The 21,103-nt window shown below is 40.3% G+C and overlaps 1 pseudogene; it reads left to right on the top strand.

The window, feature by feature from the left end:
• The first annotated feature begins 14,949 nt into the window (after positions 1–14,949).
• Positions 14,950–20,575, top strand: LOC134376283 (folate receptor beta-like; annotated as a pseudogene).
• Positions 20,576–21,103: the final 528 nt, after the last annotated feature.

The following is a 21,103-nucleotide window of genomic DNA, read 5'->3' as shown; positions in this document are numbered from 1 at the left end:
AGAAGTGTTTCAGATTTCAGATTTTTTTTTCAGATTTTGAAATATTTGCAGAATATATACCAGCTAAACATCCCTAATCTGAAAATCCAAAATCCAGTATGCTCCAATGCACATTTCCTTTGAGTGTCATGTTGGCGCTAAAAAATTTCATATTTTGGAGCATTTCAGATTTTTGTATTAGGGACGCTCAACCTGTACTTAACTATTCTTCTAACCTAGGAAACATTCCTAGCTCTCAATTTCATTTTTCACCATAGCTCTAATCTAGAGACAAGCCCAGGATTTTACCATTTAAATTGGACTCAAGCCTCCCAGGGTCAACTGCTCTGCACTGCACTCAGCTCTCCAATAGAAGAGATGGGAATGGGGGTGCCCAACATGTTCTGGATGGATGGCTGTGGGAGGATAAGGGGCCCAGCAAGAGCCATCCCCTACTAACAGTTAATACCTCCAGTAAAGCACTATCTGCCAGGCACTACCCTAAATTATTTATATTTATTCCAATGGTATAGATACTATTGCCTGCATTTTACAGACACATACATTAAGGAACATGGCCAACGCCACCCCCTGCATAATAGCTGGGATTCCACCCCAGGCAATCTGGCTCTTGAGAACAAGCTCTTTCCGCTTATGGAATGAATAAATGTGTGTCCTGTACATTAAGTATAGTTTGTAGCAGTTGTAATAAGCTAGCTTCTGTTACAGTGATAGCCCTAATAGCTCAGTGGTTTGATACAACTAACATTTATTTCTTCCTCAAGCTGCAGTGTATAATATGGGTTGTCAGGGGTATTCTGCTTCTTAGGAACCCAGGCTGATGGAGACTCCATCTAGCCAGTACTTCTACAAAGAACACTTACAACTCAATAATAAGAAGACAATCTGATCAAATAATGGGCAAAAGAAATGGGCAGACATTTCATCAAAGAAGATATACAAATGGCTATTAAATATGTGAAAAGATGTTCAACATCATTAATCATTAGGAAAATGCAAATTAAAACCACAATGACATACCATTTCATATCCGCTAGAATGGCTATAATAAATAAGACAGGCAATAACAAACATTGGCAAGGATGTTGAGAAATTGGAACCCTCATACATTGCTGGTGGGAATGTAAAATGGCAGCACTCTGGAAAACAGTGTGGCAGTTTCTCAAAAAGTTAAATGTAAACTACCATTTAACCCATTGATTCCACTTCTAAGAATATACTCAAGAAAAATGAAAATATAAGGGGCCGGCCCATGGCTCACTCGGGAGAGTGTGGTGCTGATAACACCAAGGCCGCGGGTTCAGATCCCTATATAGGGATGGCCAGTTAGCTCACTGGCTGAGTGTGGTGCTGACAACAGCAAGCCAAGGGTTAAGATCCCCTTACTGGTCATCTTTAAAAAAAAAAAAAAAAGGGTCAGCCTGTGGCTCACTTAGGAGAGCGTGGTGCTGACCACACCAAGTCAAGGGGTAAGATCCCCTTACCAGTCATCTTTTTTTTTTAAAAAAAAGGAAAGAAAAAAGAAAATATGCATTGCAGCAAGACTTGCATATGATTTTTCATAGCAGCATTATTCATAATAGCCCCAAACTGGAAATAACCTAAATTTTCATCAAGTGGTGAATGGACAGACGAACTGTGGTAAATCCCTACAATGGAACAGTATTCAGCAGTAAAAAGAAACTACTGACATATGCTACGTCATGGATGAGCCTCAAAAATATTATGTTAAATGAAACAAGCCAGACACAAGAGGCTTCATACTATTCCATTTACATGAAATGTCCAGGAATGGAAAACTTATAGAGACAGAAAGTAGATTAGCGGTTGCCTGGGGTTGAGGAAGGAGGGATAAAAATTATTGAGGGGATGAAAATGTCTTAAAACTCATTTGCTAAGAGTTGTACCAGTTAGCAAAATCAATGCAAACTTGAGAAAGGTAAATTTTATGGTATGCAAAACAAACAAATAACATGGCCCATAGGATACTCTCCTGTGGCATATAGGAAATTTTATATGATTCTGAATTTTTGTGGGTGTGCTCATGAGGGAAAGACAGTATTCTAAGGAACTTAAACATCAGGCTCCGTAAAAATCTATCATCTAAGACAAACTATTCCATCGTAAACTTTTAAGAGATTGGTTGGAAATGGCTGGCAATCAAGGAGAGAGTCTATTCTTTTTTTTTTTTTTTTTTTAAAGATGACCCGTAAGGATATCTTAACCCTTGACTTGGTGGTGTCAGCACCACGCTCTCCCAAGTGAGCCATGGACGGCCCTAAGGAGAGAGTCTATTCTTGTGTAGATATAGACAATGCCAGGAGAGACTTTTAGAGTGGCCTATTGATGAAGCAATTTGTTTGTTTGTTTGTTTTTGAGAGAGAATGTTTATTCCAGTTGGCAAGTATGGTCTGCTAAATAGAGGGTTAGAGACCAGAGCCAGGGTAAAGAAAAGGAGCTGTATTATAGGACTAATCAAAAGAAAAGAAAAAAAAAAGGACATGAAGTACATTACTATTACATTATGATATTTATATATTGGTTTTTGTGCATGGTTCCTGGCTCATGCTACTCTCTGACCTTCTCCTGCCCTCTTCTACCTGTTCCTTTTTCTCCTCAAGGCAGGAAATTCTCTGACCTACCTTAGCTGATTGTAGGTCATAAGACCCCCATTTCAGGAGGGATCCTGCTCCATGCCCAGGAGGAAGGAATGCTGCACACACAGGCCAAGAGAAACCTTTTTTTTTTTTTTAAAGATGACCGGTAAGGGGATCTCAACCCTTGACTTGGTGTTATCAGCACCGCTCTCTCCCAAGTGAGCCACGGGCTAGCCCCAAGAGAAACCTTAATGGTCAGGCCTCGCTAGGTTTCCCCACCTAGTCTGTTAGTGTTAGATCATACCCTTTTTGTCCAGTCACATTTCTACGTGGTTGTCCGTGCTTCAGTCATGCCTATGTAATGAAACTTCCATAAAAACCCAAGAGCACAGGGTTCGGGAGATTCTGGATAACTGTACATGTAGGTTCCTGGAGGGTAGCATGCCTAGGGAAGGCATGGAATCTCTTTGCCCCTCCCCCATACCTTGCTCTATGCATTTCTTCATCTGTATCATTTGTAACATCCTTTACAATAAACCAGTAAATGTGAGTCTGTGTTTTTCTGAGGTCTGTGAGCCACTCAAGCAAACTAATTGAACCCAAGAAAGGAGTTGTAGGAACCCTGATTTATTGCTGGTTGGTAGAAGTTCCAGAGGTCTGGACTTGTGACTGGCATGTGAAGTGGGGGGGGCAGTCTTAGGGACTGAGCCCTTAACCTGTGGCATCTGACACTATCTCCAGGGAGATAATGTCAGAATTGAATTGGAGGACAACCCACTGGTGCCCACTAAGAACTTGCTGGATTGCCTGCCAGTGGGGAGATCCCCACACATTTGGTCACAGAAGTCAGAAGTCGGTCTTCTGTGTTACTTGTTGCGGTGAGAGAGAAGAAAGACAGTATATGTTTTTTCCTACTCTCACACACTCACTCAATTACCAGAAATACCAAGACAATAATCACAATTATATCTCCTTCATTAACTTTACTCATTCCTTTAAAACTATTTCTTGTTCCATGTTCTTGGGTTAGCATCTCTCTCTCCATAGAAGTCTTCTGCTTTGGGGCTGGAATTTTTCTGGAAATTCCGAGTCTCAGGGCTCCAATAGGTTCACTCAATCAAGTGTTAGTTTGTGATGGTGTTGTCAGATATACAAGTCTGTTTGCTGTCAGTAAATTATGGCAGGAATCTTTAGACAAACAAGAGGGGAGAATAGAAACCATTGTCAACAGTACCAAATGTTCTGGCCAATCTATTAATTTCCAATATCAGATGAAAGAGAGGAGAAATTCCATTGGAGTGTAAGACACACCAGCACAAACCTCCTAGTGACTGCTATATTTCACAATATCTCAGCTGATGGATACTTTGAGGAGAATATGTCATCAGAACCTGGAGAAGGAGGCGAGGACAGGGAGTATTAGTCTTCTCGATCAATTTAACTGATGAATTTTTGATAATTCCGTTTGACCTCTCTATTTGCCTAAGCTCTGTAGATGATACTGATAGTGAATATATTTACAAATCTTGAGGGCCATTCAGTCTATGCTGTAAGATATACACCACAATTGCTACCAATAATTAAAGGTTAAACTAAGGAATAAAATCATTGTGGGAATAAATTTGACAGTCATTATGCAAACACTTACACATGAATACGAATATACTTTTATCCAAGAAGGTCCACAATCACAGTCACACCCCTTTACCTTGCATAAAAATCATCTGGAGGGGATGAGCCCTCTTTTTGCTTTGACATTTTTCTCTACATTGTGGACACGATGGACAGGGAAGCTCTTGTAATACTGATAAACTAATTTTAAAAAGATACAGAATGCCAATTATACTTAATTATTTTTAGCATTCCCCCCTTACGTCATTCTTTACTTATGAGTGCCATGCTGTGTGGGAGCAAATTTTTGGTGTAATCTAGTAGCTGTCTGGAAAGTACATGATGATTTTGGTGTAAAAATGCCTTGATAGTTTTATTATTCTGAATTTAGGGCCTGATCTTGGAGAAGGACAACAGGAAAAAAAAAAAAAATGCTGCCAGGAAATGGCCTTGGTCTTGGATGTATTATTAATAAGAAAACTGTATTTGACAACAATAGAATTTCCACTTCTCTAGAAGTAAGGAATCCTGTGGTTTTGTTATATCATGACCCAGGAGCATGATGTGTGTCAGCACAAAAGCAACAACAACAAAAAAAAATTAACGTTTTTGAGAAGTGAAAGTTCACATTTAGGTTGAATAAGGACAAAACTTTGCTGTCAGAGAAAAACACAAAGAAAACAAAAACCAAATTTTATTTCTCGATGTTCAGAATAGACTTTATACTCAGAGATGATTTTTCTTATGAGCAGCCAATATTATTTAAAGCTTTATATTTCTTAAAATAGAAGTAATCTGAAGAAGCACTTCTAGAAGGACAGGATGAGGACATTTGAAAATCCATTCCTCCATAAAAGCAATAAGAACACTAGCAAAAATTGTCAAAATCAACTTTTCCAGAGCTCTTGAAATTAACCAAAGATTTCAAAAATCTAAGTAATATTGTCAGCAACACAGCAGAATAGGAAGCTCCTGACTCTCCCTCCACCCACGAATGCACCTAATAAACATCTTTTTTTTTTTTTTTTTTTTTTTTTTTTTAAAAAGATGACCGGTAAGGGGATCTTAACCCTTGACTTGGTGTTGTCAGCACCACGCTCACCCAGTGAGCAAACCGGCCATCCCTATATGGGATCTGAACCCGTGGCCTTGGTGTTATCAGCAAGCACCGCACTCTCCCGAGTGAGCCACGGGCTGGCCCCTAATTAACATCTATTCACAGATCAATTCCCTCTGAGAGGAAGTCAGAGACCAGTTGAGAGACTCCTACCTGCTGGACAACTGAGAAAACATCCACACTGAACCGGTAGGAAAGGCTGAGGAATACTGGGACACAGATCCCGCCCCAGGCACTGCACCGTAAGATCAGGAAAGAAATCCACAATGCACAGTTTCTATGTGTGGAGAGGGGGGTTTGGATATACCACCACATATATATCACCCTAATTCTAAGGTTCCCCATGCTTTAGCTCTTATTTCACCAACTCTAAAAGTGGAGAGGATTAGACGAACACAAGCCTGTCTTGACAACAGGAAAAACGTGACAGTTGTATACCAGTACTCAAACACTTCTAGGGGCTTCATCCCCTGGGAGCAGAGCAGGGAGGGGACTTAAACAGCACAGGCCCCTGTCACTCTCTGGAAGGGACAAGGTCTTTCAGTGGCTACTTGGTGGCCTGGCTTCTAACAAACTTGCATTGGGGAGTTAAAGGGACAGATAAATATTAACCTGCAGTTAGTCTGAGAAGCAAACCAGCACTGAAGCTTTCTCCCCTAGCTTACTCCAGCAATAACTCCAGGTCTATAAGTACCTCCTGGAAGGAGATTGTTCACACACCAAGTGCCCCAACTTTCACGGCTTCCACCTGAGAGACTGCATGCTAAATCTCCGAGCTCTAGGAGCAGAGGGGGCTAAGTATATGTGAGTCTATCTAGACTACAGAAAAAAGTGGCAGTTTTATACAGGCACATAAGCACTTCCAGGGGCATCATCCCCCAGGAACGATGCAGAGAAAGGGCTTTAAAAACACAGCTCCCTGTTTCTCCCTGGAAAAGGTTTATACCACACATTGTGTGCCCCAACTTTTACAGCTACATCCCAAAGTACTCTGTCCTAAACATTTTAGCTCTGGGAGCAGAAGAGACTAGGCATATGAGAATCTTCCTACGTCACAGAACAGAGAGGTGGTTTGGGCATACAAACACATTCAGGGGCTACACTCCCTTGAAACAATGCAGAAAAGGGGAGGGCACATGCAGCTCCCATTTTCTCTCCAGAAGGTGCTTACAGCACACACTTCCAGTGGCTACTTGATGGCCTGGATTCTAATGAACTTCCATCAAAGCTTTCAGGGCAAACAAACAATAGCCCTCTGGCAGCCAAAGCCAGAGCTCAGCACTTCATGAGCCTTTCCTCCAGCTCACCCCAGGGATATGTACAGGTCTACTCATTCTTCCTGGAAGGAGTCTGGCCACACACTAAGTACCACACTCCTATAGCTTCCACCCAAAGCAATGTCTCCGTAATTACCTAGCTCTGGGAGTTGATGGTGCTTTGCACTCCTGAGTGGCCCAAGACCACAGAAAACAAAAAGATGGACATAAAATGTACCCAATTCTAGCAGCTATCTCCCCAGGATCAGAGGGTGAAGCGTGAATGTGAGTACAGGCATTTGCCACAGATCTTCTCCCTGGCTTAGTGCAGAGAGAGTAGGAGATAAATACCCATGATCAGCTTCACCATGAAGACAGAAGGAACTGGAACACACATCTAACACCCCAACCTTACCAGCTACATCTAGAGAGTCTGACTCCTACCTTACCAGTCTCAGGGTACTGACATAATGTGCCACATTCTAAGCTCCAGGGGGCCACCAAAAACAAAGACAGCAGAATGGACAAACACAAAGATTTGAGAGGCACCTTAAAATTTCTGGCTAAATGGATTGGTGATAATATTCCAAATAAAAGAACAAGAAGCTAAATCTCCAGAAACTGACCCAAGTGAAGTGGTTATATATGATTTACCTTACAGGGAATTCAAAATAATAGTCCTAAAGATGCTCATTGAAGTCAAGAGAGTGAAGCAAGAACAAACTGAGAATCTCAACAAAGAGACAGGAAGTATAAAAAGTATCAAACAAAAATCATAGAGCTAAAGAATACCATAGTTGAACTAAAAAATTCAATAAAAAAGTTCAACAGCACACTAGATCAACCAGAAGAAAGAATCAATAATTCAAAGACCAGTCACTGGAAATTATATAACTTGAGAAGAAAAAAGAAAAAAGAATGAAAAAGAGTGAGGATAGTTTAAGAGGCTTATGGGACACCATCAAGCATAACAACATACACATTATCGGTATACAGAAGAAGAGAAAGAGAAAGGGACAGAAAACAAACTCAAAAAAATAAACTGGCAGAAAACTCCCAAAGCCTGGGTAAGGAATCAGAAATCCAGATCCAGGAAGCCCAAAGGGCACCAAAAAAGAGGAATCCAAACAGTCCCACGCTGAGACACATTATAATCAAATTTTCAAAAGTTAAAGACAAACAGAGAGTTTTGAAGGCAGCAAGGGAAAAGTAAATTGTTACATACAAGGTAATCTCCATAACATTATTAGGGGATTTTTCAGCAGAAACCTTGCAGGCTAGAAGGTAGTGAGATGACATATCTAAAATCCTGAAAGAAAAAATTACCAGCCAAGAATACTATACCCAGCAACCCTGTCTTTCAAAAATAAAGAGGTGCTAAAGACTTTCTTGGACAAACAGGAGTTGAAAGAGCTTATCACCACTAGACCTGCCTTACGAGAAATGCTAAAGGGAGTTCTTTGAGCTGAAGAAAAAGGATGCTACTTAGTAAGATGAAAACATATGAAAATATAAAACTCACTGATTAAGCTAAGGACATTGTGAGATGTAAGACACCCTACTTGGTTAGAGTGGTGATGATAACACCAAGGTCATGAGTTTGGATTCCTGTTCCAGCCAGCCACCAAAAAATAAAATAAAATAAAAATAAATAAAATACTCTAATACTGTAAAGGCAGTAGGTAAATAAATTATATCTCCAGTATAAATGTTAAAAGGCAAAACTATTAAAAACAATGAAAGTTACAATAATTTATTAAGAACACAAATTATTTTTAAAAAGTAAATTGTGACATCAAAAACACAGAACATGGAAAGATGTAAAGCAAAAGTGTAGAGTTTGTGTATGCAATCAAAGTTAAGTTGTTATCAGCTTAAAATAGCCAGTTATCGGAGAGAACAGTGATTACCAGAGACTGGGGAGGTGCAGGAGGGGAAAGGGAAAACAGGGAAAAGTTGGCCAATAGGTGCAAAGTTCAATTATATAGGAGAAACAGTCATAATATTTTATTGCACAGTAGGGTGACTATGGTTAACAGTTAAATTTTGTATATTACATAATAGCTAGGGGAGAGGCCTTCAAATGATTTTGCCACAAGGAAATGATAAATATATGATGTGACTGGCATATTAACTACCCTAAACCAATTATTATATAACATATATGTATCAAAACATCAGATAGTACCCCATAAGTATGTATAAATTACAATGTGTCAATTAAAATTTTATTTTTATTTTATTTATTTATTTTTTAAAAAAAATTTATTTTGTCGATATACAATGTGGTTGATTATTATGGCCCATTACCAAAACTAAAATTTTAAAAAAGAAAAAAGATTTTAAAAATAGCCAATTATAAGTATATGATGTTTTATGAAAGGGTAACCACAAAGGGAAAGCCTATAATAGATACACAAAAGATAAAAAGAAAATATCCAAAGCATACCACTACAGAAAGCCATTAAACCACAAAGAAAGAAAGCAATAGAGGAATAAAGGAACAAACAATCTACCAAATAACAAGAAAACAATTAACAAAATGACACTAGTAAGTCCTTACCTATCAATAATTACTTTGAATGTAAAAATGTAAATGGATCAAATCTCCAATCAAAAGGCATAGAGTTTCTAAATGAATAAAATTTAAAAATTGAGAAAAAGACAAGGCCCAACTATATGTTGCCTACAAAAGTTACTTCACCTTAAAGGCAACTAATAGGCTGAAAGTGAAGGGATCAAAAAAGATATTCCATGTAAATGGAAACAAAAAGAGAGCAGGGGTATCTATACTAATTTCAGACAAAATAGATTTTATGTCAAAACTGTAAAAAGAAACAAAGAAGGTCATTATAGTGCAAAGGGGACAATTCATCCAGAGGATATGACAATTGTAAATATATATGGACCCAACATCAGGGCATCTAAATATATAAAGCAAACATTAAGATATCTGAAGGGAGACATAGACTGTGATACAATAATAGTAGGTGTTAGCTCAGTTGGTTAGAGTGCAGCCTTATAACACCAAGGTCATGGGTTCAGATCCCTGTACTGGCCAGCTAAAATAAAAAACAAACAAACCAAAAAAAGTAGGGGATTTCAATACCCCACTTTCAACATTGGACAGATCATCCAGACAGAAAATCAATGAAGAAATATTGGACTTGAACTACACTTTACACTAAATTGGCCTAAAAAACATGTATATTTCACCCAACAGCAAGGGAATACATATTCTCCTCAAGTGTACACAGAACATTCTTCAGGATAGATCATATGTTAGGTCACAAAACAAGTCTTAACAAATTTAAGAAGATTGGTGCCTATAAGACCAAGGTTCAGGGTTTAGTCCCTGTACTGGTCAGCCACCAAAAAAAAAAAAAAAGAGAGAAAGAAAAAAAGAAGATGAAAATCTTTTCTGAATGGTATGAAACTAGAAATCAATAACAGGAGGAATCATGAAAAATTAACAAATATGTGAAAGTTAAACAACATGCTTTTGAATAACTATTGGGTCAGAGAAATTTTAAAATATTTTGAGACAAATAAAAAGGTAAACACAACATACCAAAACTTACGGGCTGCAGTAAAAGCAGTTCTAAGAGAGAATTTTATAGCAATAAATGCCTACATCAAAAAATTAGAAAGATCTCAAATAAAAAACCTAATTTACATCTGTAGGAACTAGAAAAAGAAAAACAAATGAAATCTAAAGTCAGCAAAAGGAAGAAAATAAAGATCAGAGCAGAAATAAAATAGAAACTAGAAAAACAATAAAAAAGGATCAACAAAACTAAGTCAGTTTTTGGAAAAGCTAAACAGAATTGACAAACCCTTAGTGAGACTAACTAAGAAGAAAAGAGAAACAAAAGAGGAGACATTACAATGGATACCACAGGAATACAACATAGACTACTATGAACAATTATATATATACCAACAAACTGTATAACCTAGAAGAAACATTACATTGTACTCCACAAATATGTACAGTTATTGTTTGCCAATTAAAAATAAAATAAAACTTTTAAAAAAATCTAAGGAATATTTATTCAAGAAAAATAGCTGAATCTCAGTAGCAACGGTTAACTTTGTTGCATTTTTACTTACTTTTTTTCCATCTACCTCTCCCCAACTCCACAGTGGCCTTCAAAATAAGCAGTCTCACAACTATAGTAGCTTTGGAAACCAGCAGCCTACCAGCCACTAGAGGGAGCAGAGTGGGTTTGGAGTGCCCTCAAAAGCCCCATCCCTAGAGAATTGTCACTATTTGACCTACCTGGCAACTCCCTTTAAGAGCCCCATTCACAGGACTAGTCTTTATTTGACCTGACTCAGTGCTCATTCAGTGAAAAACCCTACCCCTGGAGTGTTTGTCTAAACAATCAGCAGCATATTGTTTGACATCCCAGATGCCTGAGGCTGGAATACCAGTTAAGGTAAATAAGAGGCTGACCAAAAACTGAAAAGGAATATCAGGGAATGAGATTTCCATAGTGGCCTTTGAAAAGCTCTGACATATTCCTGAGTACGAGAAGTTCACATGCATTGCAGTATTATGTATATGTCCAGGAAGTACCTGGGAAGGCCCCAATCTCTCAACTTTAGTGACCTTGAGGCCCTGCACAATCAGGAAGTGAAGATGAAGGCAGAGTAAGCTGCCTAGAACTCTGAAGGCTTGTACAAACTAACACACAGAGCTCCTTTGCCAAAAATTGGAGACACTGGTTGAAGACATGTAAGGAAATCTCAGTCCAATCATTAGCTGACCATTAATCTATCCAGGCTGAAACTTCAGTGACTACACATAACAACAACAAAATTTTTTTTAATAGAATTAGTCTATGAAAGTCACTAAACAAAGAAACAGCAATGACAACAAATCCTGATTGGGGGGAGGGCTCTGATTTAAAGAGTTGCTACATTATATTATTTAGAATATCTAATTTTCAACAGAAAAATATGAGACAGAAAGAAAAAGGAAAAAGTGGTGCATATATAGGGAAAAAACAGTCAGTAGAAACTGTCCCTGCAGAAGCTTAGATAACATACCCACTAGACAAAGACTTTAAATCAACTATTGTAATAAGAACTAAAGAAAATCATGTCTAGAGAATTAAACAAAAATATGAAAATGATGTCTTATCAGTTAGAGTTTATCAATAAAATAAACTATGTTTTAAAAAACACTAAATATTCTAGAGTTTAATAGTACAATAACTTAAATTAAAAACTTAGTAGAAGGGCTCAAAAACAGATCTGAAGTGGAATAAGAATCTGCAAACTAGAAGAAAGAAAATAGAAACTGTCCATTCTTAAAAATAAAAAGAATGAAGAAAAATGAAGATAACCTAAGTGAATACCATCAAGCATACCAAAATACACATAATGGAGTGGAGAAAAAGTAAGGGACTTAAATAATAATGGCTAAAACCTCTCAAATTTTATAAAGATTATTAATATACATATCTAAGAAGCTCAACAAACTCCAAGGAAGATAAACTCAATGAAATTCATACCTAAACACATCAGAGCCAAACTATTGAAAGACAAAGAGAGAATCTTGAAAAGCATCAATAGAAAAATGATGTACCATTTATAAGGGATTCTCAACAAGATCAACAGCTAATATTGCATTAGAAACTATGCATGCCAGAAGGCAGTAGAATGACACATTCAAAATGCTGAAAGAAAAATACTGTCAACCAAAAATTCTGTAACCAGAAAAACTATCCCTCAAAAATGAAGAAGAAATTAAGGCATTCCAAGTAAACAAAATCTGAGAGAATTTGTCACTAGCAGACTTGTTCTATAAGAAATACTAAAGGCTGTCCTTTAGGCTGAAATAAAAGGACACTTAATAGTCACTTGAATTCACATGAAGAAATAAAAGAGCACCAATAAAAGTTACTACATAGATTAATATAAAATACAGTATAAATAGTTATGTTGTCACTCTTTTCTTATCCCATCTAATTGAAAAAGACAACTGCATATGTAATTACAAAATTATGTTAGTAGCTGGTTAGAGCATGGTGCTATAACACCAAGGTCAAGGGTTCAAATCCCTACATTGGCCAGCTGGGGAAAAACTGTTGATGGGCTAATAATGTATAAAGATATAATTTGTATGACAATAATAGCACAAAGGAGTAGGGAAGGGAGTGAAGCTATACTGGAACAAAGTTTTGAACAGTATTGAAACTTAGTTTGTATTAATTTGAACCAGATTGTAATAAATTAAGATGTTAAGTGTGTTCCCTGATGCAAGCACTAAGAAAAAAAATTGTTTTTAATATAGTAAAGGAAACAACAAGGGAATTAAAATGGCACACAAGAAAATACCTTTTAAATACAAAAGATGGCAGTAATAGAGAAATAGAGCAGCAAAGAAGACAAAAGACTATATAAAACAAAATAAAATTGCAGATGTAAATCTTATATCATTAGTAATTATACTGAACACAATTGGATCAAACACTCCAATAACAGTGCAGAGACTGGCAGATTAAAAAACTATTATCCAACTATATGCTTTATACACAATCCATACTTTGCATTCATAGATACACAAAGGTTGAAATGAAGAGGATGGCAAAAGACAAATCAAACACACAATAATCAAAGGAGTTCTGGAGAAGCTATAATATCAGACAAATAGAATTTAAGAAAAAAATTGTGAAGAGGCAAAGAAAGACAATTTATAATGATGAAAGAGTCAATCCATCAGGAAGACATAATCATTCTAAACATTAATGCACCTAACCAGAGTCCCAAAATAAGGTTTTAACAATCAACAGAATTGACAATAGAAATATACAATTCAACAATAATAGCTGAAGATTTCAATACCCCACTATCAGTAGTATAGATCAACAGGGAAATAGAGGACTTGAACAACACTATAAACCAACTAGACCCAGCATATACCTACAGAACGCTACAACAAACAACAGCAGAATTTACATTCTTCTCAAGTGTATAGGGAGCACCATATGTTAGGCCATAAAAAAGGCACCAATAAATTTAAAATTATTGAAATAATACAAAGCATGTTCTCTTACCACAATGGAATGAAATTAGAAGTCATTAAGAAAAGGAAATTTAGGAAATTCACAAATATGTGGACATTAAATATACTTCTAATGTTCTGGCTGGCTGCAAAAACCAAACAAACACACTTCTAAATAACCAATGAGTTAATGAATAAAACAGGAATGACTAAATTGACAGCTCATGGACTCTTGAAGAGGGTAGGGTCTAAAAGAAAAGGAAGAGCAAAAGGAAAAAAGCTGAGAGGTGAAATTTCATTCTATGCTTACCAACGTTTTTATAGTCTACCCTGTGCTGAGAATAGAGACCGTTGGGAACAGCCCAGGGGCCTGGATCTTTTGCCAGCCCAGGGAGAGGCCAATTCAGACACAGCTGTATGTGCTTCCAGCAGCAAAGGAGGTTCAGGCAAGATGCCCCAAGGATGGAAGAGTGACAAGGACAATGAAGAGACTTGGTGGGTGCATAGGGGAGGGACATCTGTCTCTTTAGATTTTTTTTTTTTTTTTTTTTGTCTTTTTGTGACCAGCCGTACCGCACTCAGCCAGTGAGCGCACTGGCCATCCTTATATAGGATCCGAACCCGCGGCGGGAGCGCTGCTGCGCTCCCAGCGCCGCACTCTCCCGAATGCGCCACAGGGTCGGCCCGGGACATCTGTCTCTTTAGAAAGATCACTCTGGCTCCTGGGGGGAAGGCAACTTGAAGGGGAAAAAATTGGAGGAGGGAAGTCATGACCCCAAACACAGTCATGGAAAGTGAGTTCCAGAAAGGTTTGTGGAGGGACCCTTGCCAGGGCTTGGTGATCAACTGTATGTGGTGATGGTGAGGGAGAGGAAGGGGTCTCTATGAACACCTCTTATATACTTCAGCGATAGAGCCCAAAGGAACAGATCTGTAGTGGATGGGGACGGGGGTGAGGGGCAGTAATGAACAGAGGAGAAGGAGGGTGTCATACTTACCTCCCATGACTCCAAGTGTTTGCTGGCTGGATGCTCCACTATGAGGGATTTCTTTGTTGTCCCTCAAGTCCATGGGTCTCTGCAGTTGTTTTTTGAGAGGTAAGGTGGGGCCCAGTGCATTAGCCAGCTGAGGAGGCCAGAGGCAGGATGGGCTGGAGGCAGGAAAAAGCTTCTAGAGAACAGGGAAGAAAAAAGTCTGAGGAAGCTCTTTAAAAATGACTACTCTTTCAATTTTTGTATCAGGGAACCAAACACCATCCTGTGTGTTATGTCACTTGATCTGTATACCCGTCTAGGGAGCTCAGCAGAGCTGGGTCTCTGCCTTCCCCAGGGTTTACAGGGTTTCTAAGCTAGCATGGGCACTCAGGTGATCCAGAGCACTTTCTGGACACAGGATAAGGGCACTGCATGTCTTTGTCCCTTTTCAGGGGAGCAGAGCATGGATCTGAACTATTTAATTACTTGTCATAGATAACATCCAGAGAGAAAGTGAGGGCGCAAGATATCTCTTCCAACTTGGGAAGACTCCCCCCAGGGAACACCCACTAACCCCCGTTCTGCTTCCGAGCCCTCTAAGCTGTGTGCCGAGGGAGCCCTCTTTGCAATCTTCTCTACCCCAGCCTCACGCAGCCTCAGGACCCCAGTACTGAAGGAACAGGGTCTGACCTCATCTTTCACTGTAGGAATGGGGAGACTGAGGCAAGTGGTGAAGGGGGCAGCCTGCATGGAGCTCTTTCCTTTCAGGTCTTGGTCTCCCTCTGCAGGGACAGAAAGACATAGCATGGAAATTGACACCACTCCTGCTGCTTCTGGCCTGGGTAGTCACCATGTGCAGCGCCCGGGACAGGACGGACCTGCTCAATATCTGTATGGACATCAAGCACCACAAGACAAAGCCAGGTCCTGAAGACAAGATGCGTGACCAGGTATGGCTGGAGTGTGGCTCCGGCTGGGGAAGGGGCTGCTTCTGACAAGGAGAAGGAAGTCAGTTTCCCGGGAGAGGAGTTGGAGGGTCATACACCCCCACACCCTGAGTTATTGTGGGAGAAGATGGAGGTGGAGTAGGGAGAGTGGTTGAGGTAATTTTGGGGGTGCCCTCCCCAGAAGAGGATACCATCTTGGTAATGACATTGAGTAATCATTGGTTGAGCACCTATTAGATATCATGTGTTTTCTGTACATGATTTTATATTCCCAGTGGTTTTTTTGTGTGTGTGTGTACACATTTAGTTTTATTGTAATAAAGCAACTTGTACACTTTTAATGTTTATTTTTTTTAATTTTTATTTTATTTTATTTTTTTTTGTCTTTTTCGTGACTGTGAGTGCACCGGCCATTCCTATATAGGATCCGAACCCGTGACGGGAGCGTCGCCGCGCTCCCAGCACCGCACTTTCCCAAGTGCGCCATGGGCTCGGCCCCACTTTTAATGTTTAAAACTGAGCATCGTCTTTCCTTTCCAGTGAAACAAACAGAAAATTTAAAAATAAACAGGAACAAAATTACAATAGAGAATGTCAATTCCAAATAAGATCATACGGGTTTTGCTGATTCTCCCGTTGAGTGGCACGGCTCAAGTCATCATTAGGAGAGAATTTTATTTTAAAAGTGTCAACTTAAACTGCAAAGATGTCCATTAAATATCACAATTAAACATGCCAAAGGAGAAGCCATGTTGTCAAAATGCCCACTTAACCCACCCAGACATCTCAAACCCACCCTTTGCTGACCTTCTGTAACCCCATTTTTAAAAGTTTTTTTTTGCTTGTTTAAACAAGAGAAAGTAGACAGATACATGTTGGTAAATGCTAACTGTCCATATTCACATAGAGACACAGTATAATCTCTGAGCCCAATATACAGAAAAAGGAGGAAAAAAGCTAGAATCCTATGCACTACTACCCAGGGGCCTAGCAGCCTCCAGCTTCCAGCAGAGCGAAAGGAGCAGAAGGTTCTTTTTTCCCACAGAGCACGGTGGTGTTGATTCCATACTGTTTTTGTGGAGACAGGAAGGGATAAAAATGAATTTGGAACAGAAAGGGGTACAGATTCTTTTCCCATTGTATTCTGCTCAAGGCATTTCCCCCCAACAAGTTGAGAACCATGGTGTAGAGAAAAGAGATCTCAAGAACAGGGTGACTGAGCAAAGAGGGGGAAAAAAGGGGGAAAAAAAACCCCCTGCAACTTGCTTCCAGAGACTGGAGAAAATTTAAAAAAAAAAAAAGGAAGGTTGGAATCCATCAGTGTTCTATGAGTCATCTTCTCCTCCATCCTCCGCTCCTTCCTCCCCTTCATCATCATCTTCATCTTCTTCTTCATCCTCATCTCCTTCTTCATCAATATCTTCCAATCCTTTTTCTTCTTCATCATCATCTTCCTCTCCTTCCCCTTCTTCATCATCCATACCAGGAACCAACTAGTCCTGTAATGGATTTGGCCAAATATCATCTCTGATGGCTTCTCCTAACTCACCTGCACCTGCATCAGAATGGTCAGTCACCCAGGTAGAGAAGCTCTCTGGTTCCTCATGCCGCCTCTTCCTGCTGGCTTTATTCTGTGTTGGACTTGAACGTTGTGTCAAATCCTTTCCAGATTTCCGTTTGATTTCAGTGGACTCTGAAGATGGATCACCATTCTCATTCAGATGAAATTCTTTGGAAAGAACTTTACTTTCTTTTTCTTTTCTTTTTTTTTTTTTTAAATCTTCTATAGCCATTTATTTATTTATTTATTTATTTATTTATTTTTGTCTTTTTCGTGACCGGCACTCAGCCAGTGAGTGCACCGGCCAGTCTTATATAGGATCCGAACCCGCGGCGGGAGCGTCGCCGCGCTCCCAGCGCAGCACTCTACCGAGTGCGCCACGGGCTCGGCCCTAAGAACTTTATTTTCAAAGTAAAGATTTTCATCAAAATAAAAATCTGTCCTGTAACCTGATTTAATACCTTCAAATTCTGTCACTTCAACTCTGGTCAAATAATGCAGCGCCTCTTCATCTTCCTCCCCAAGCAGTGCAGACACTTGCGGATGGTTGATAAATGTTGTTACCCAACATTTGGGATTTTGGCGATCAATTCTGACCTCTTCTGAAAAAATGGTTGGTGGAGTTTATTATATTTCTGTTCTACTTTCAAGACCTCCTCACTGGCTTGTTCATTAAGTCTGTCTATTTCATTTTGTACTTCATCAAAATGTTCAATTACTTCTTGCTGTTCTTTTTCTTTCTTTGGGAAGTATACGGAGGCTGATGTCTCCTCTGACTTTGGGACAGGAGGCGGTCTTGGTTTCTTTGTTTGAAGCAGAAGGGAAGACTGGCGTTTGGGGGCCACGTTGCCAAAGAAAGTCCAAGAACCAGACCCAAGGGTCTCTTTGCTTGTCAGGGAGAAGCTCCGAGAAGTCTCCCAGTGGTTTTTTGATATAGGTAGATGATGTTCTCCACATTACACAAACAAAGTAAACTGAGGCCCCACAGAAGCATGTGGATCCACACAGGAGTTGGACATGACCAGCCCTTGTGGTGGGGTAGGGTAGGACTGGGGCGGGCTCCTCCAGGGGTTTGGAGGGCGAGAGACAATGGGGGAGATGGCTCTTCCTGCCCTCACTACATGCCAGTTCCATGGAGTAGAAGGGTAGAGGGGAGAAGGGCCCTCTGACTGTCATACAGGGCATAGGGGCTGTAGATTCATACAGTCTCTTCACATTTATGCCAGTGGATTGCAACTTGATTAGGCTCAACTGTGTCTTTTTTTATGACAAATATTTTTTAGACTCTCTTTTTTAACCTGGAATAAAATTCAAAGCTAATAGAACTTATTTGTATATATAATTTTAAAAAATCAACATAGTGCTCTACCTTTAATAGAAAGGAGAAGCAAAGAGAAAGTAATTTATAAAAAAAATAATACATATTTCAACATGTCAGTTCTCTGGTATGACTACATTAGAGGGCATTAGGAAACAGCACATGCTTGCTTTCATTCACGAAGTCATTAGGAATGGGGCAGCTACAAATGAAGATTGATACAGGTGTGTTCTATTGGCAACTTAAATGCTATAATATGATACTCTAAGTGGTTTTGCTATTGATAATATGGTTTTCTAAAATAGTGATTAACTCCAGTCAAACAAAACACACAGTACAGCCTTCCATTTCATGGTATTTTCAGTCCTGGAAAACCTAATCTATATTAAAAACTTGCAAAAATATGATGTGTCTACATGTAAGATGGAGACAAGTTTAGATTTAGGAAATCATAAATAGGCCTTTTATTCTTTTTTTCAGCAAATAGTTTTGTAGGCCTACTATGTGTCTGTCACTGGCTTAGCCACTGGAGACACACATCTTAATACTTGCCAAGAAGAATAAATTTATTCAAATTATATTACTGCATGGCTCACTCCTTCTCCTCCTTTGCTCAAAATGTCCCCTTCCAATGAGGCTTTTCTCAACCACCCTATTTAAAATTTCAACAATCATCCCATACTCCACAGCTCTAATTTTCCCCCTATCACTTATCATATCCTGACATACCACATTTTTTCTTTTTTAGTTTCTTACTGTCTAGAATGTAAGCCCCATGAACACATTTCTGTTTTGTTCTCTGCTGTATTCATGGCATTTACGACAGTGACTGGAATACAGTAGGTGCTCAATAATTATTTTTTAAGTGAATAAATGTAAGGACTTTTTTTTGCAGCTGGACTGGTATGGGGATCTGAACCTGTGATGTTGGAGTTACAAGGCTGTCCTCTAACCAACTGAGCTAACCAGCCAGCCCCTAAAAAGACTTTTTAAAAAAAAAAAAAAAAGCTAACTGCTGTATATAAATGATAGCCATTCAGGGCTGGCTGGTTAACACAGTTGGTTAGAGCACGGTGCTCATAATACTAAGGTCCAGGCTTGGATTCCACTCCCAAGACAGGGTTCCCTGTGGGCTCCCACAGCCCCCTGATCATACTGCTGTAATTGTGTCACCTGAGATGGGGATTCCTGGAGGCCAAGAATGGAGGTGCCCTCACGGTGAGTGTTCCCAGGACAACCTGCCTGGGGCAGGGGAGCAAGAACCAAATGGAGAGAGGCTGGAGATGGCAGAAGGTGTGTGGGGAGGGGTTGGGGGGACTTTGTCCTATGTCTTCCCAACTCAGTGCAGTCCCTGGAGGAAAAACGCCTGCTACTCGGTCAACACCACCCAGGAGCTGCACAGGGACACCTCCCTCCTCTATAACTGGGACCACTGTGGCAAGATGGAGCCTGCCTGCAAGCACCACTTCATCCAGGACAACTGGGGCCCTGGATCCAGCAGGTACAGGTGTCTCCCTCACCCCAACCCAGCAGGCTGCTCTCCAGTTCAGTCTCCTTCAAGGCTATGGCTGCTAACATCCCTGGCTGACAGGAGTGCCTCCGTTTCCCCCACCAGGTAGACCAGAGCTGGTGCAAAGAACATTTCCTGGATGTGCCCTTGTGCAAAGAGGACTGTCAGAGCTGGTGGGAGGACTGTTGCATCTCCCACACCTGCAAGAGCAACTGGCATGAGGGCTGGAACTGGACCTCAAGTGAGGGCCTGAGGGTGAGGAGATGGAGGTGGGGTTTGGAAAAGGCAGGTTGGAGGATTTGGGGTTAGGTGAGGATTTTAGGGGGTGTCCAGACATGAACTGCAGGCCCAGGGGCTGAATGTCTGTGTCCACTCTCTCTCTCCCTTCAGGAATTAACTAATGCCCAGTGAGGATTGTCTGCCGCACATTTGAGTCCTACTTCCCCATACCTGCTGCCCTTTGTGAGGGCCTCTGGAGTCACTCCTATAAGGTCAGCAACTACAGCCAAGGGAGCGGCTGCTGCTCCAGATGTGTTTTGACTCAGCCCAGGGCAACCCCAATGAGGAGGTAGAGAAGTTCTATTCTGCGGCCATGAGTGCTGGGACCATAGGACTGGGGCCTTCCTGCTCAGCCTGGCCCTGCTGCTGCAAATCTGGCTTCTTGGATGAGACTAGTCCTCCCCAGAACTCCCTCTGCCTGCCCCCAGCTTGGATGACCAGGCTGGGCTTAGCTCAGCTCCCAAAAACGAGGGAGCCCTAAGCACACCTCCATCCAATTCCCACCCCTGTCACCCAGTTTCTGCTCCATGGTGGGGCTTGGGGTTCCTCCAACAGTCAGTTCCAGTAAACAGACTGACATATCCATGTCTGATGAATTATTTTGGTTGTGAGTTTGTAGGTAGATGGGAGACAGATTCTGTAGCTTCTGGATTCCTTCAGATTAGAGCAACTAGACCTGTGTTTGAATCCCAGCCCTGTTCCTTATTATGTGAAAGTGAAACAGTTGTTTCACTGCTCTAAACCTTGGTTTCCTCCTCAGTAAAATGGGGATAATAATCCTTCCCTCGGGGTTGTGAAATGTAAAGGAGCTGTTGCCTAGAAAGCATGTGAGCCCAGTGCCTGCACATTAATAGTTTTCAGGGATCCTGTTGCTCCTGTAGCCCCAAACTGAGAGCCAGGTCCAGGACTTCTTATTTA

The sequence above is a fragment of the Cynocephalus volans genome, chromosome 4 (genome assembly GCF_027409185.1).
Source record: "Cynocephalus volans isolate mCynVol1 chromosome 4, mCynVol1.pri, whole genome shotgun sequence".
Taxonomy (NCBI): Eukaryota; Metazoa; Chordata; class Mammalia; order Dermoptera; family Cynocephalidae; genus Cynocephalus; species Cynocephalus volans.
The sequence above is the reverse complement of the archived record's forward strand: the minus strand, read 5'-3'. Positions and strand labels throughout refer to the sequence as shown.